Here is a 650-nt window from a genome sequence, read left to right on the forward strand (position 1 = left end):
CCAGAGTGTTGTTCAGCATGGGGGTGAGTAGAAAATGAAGGCTAATCATGTTTTGGGTGTACTATTCCTTTAACTGGAACTGCTGGATTAATTTTATCTTCACTATCCTTTAAGACATTCTTAAACTGAAATAATCACTTTTAATATTAGATGTAATTAAAATAAAGTTCAGTTCAATTATTCAACACATATTTCAAAAGTGACTCTGGTGGGACTCGAACCCACAACCTTTGAATGTCCTCAACATCATTGATCTAGAAGTCCAATGCGCTGTCCATTGCGCCACAGAGCCTTACAGCTACCTGGAGGAATCACAGTACGACGTGATCTAAAAATCTTTCTTCAAATGCCGCAAAACAAACAAGCTTTAAATCATAACATCAGTGAGGTTTAATTCACAGCTTTTTGAACCTTAGAGCCAAGAAGTGAGATCCCACACTAAGGTTCAGCCTGGAGTTATTAATCTAAGCATCTTGGCTCGCATCACAACAAATCCTCAGACTAAAAGTAGATGTTAGTGACGTCCTTTGGGGGAAAAAAATATTAGAGTTTTTTAAATTGAAGCATAAAGTGGAGTAAATGAGCTGAGAAAGTTCTGGAACAATCCTTTAATTATTCAGAGAAAACTAAAATAAACCTATTATCCCTGT

At 36.5% G+C, this 650-nt stretch overlaps 1 non-coding gene across 1 annotated transcript; it reads right to left on the reverse strand.

Moving 5' to 3' along the window:
- Nucleotides 1–200: 200 nt before the first annotated feature.
- On the reverse strand, nt 201–292 carry trnar-ucu. The gene is given in 2 exon segments: nt 201–236; nt 256–292. It is a non-coding gene; the product is annotated as a tRNA-Arg (tRNA).
- Nucleotides 293–650: the final 358 nt, after the last annotated feature.

Source organism: Cyprinodon variegatus, unplaced genomic scaffold (assembly GCF_000732505.1).
Source record: "Cyprinodon variegatus isolate N-32 unplaced genomic scaffold, C_variegatus-1.0 Scaffold7317, whole genome shotgun sequence".
NCBI lineage: Eukaryota > Metazoa > Chordata > Actinopteri > Cyprinodontiformes > Cyprinodontidae > Cyprinodon > Cyprinodon variegatus.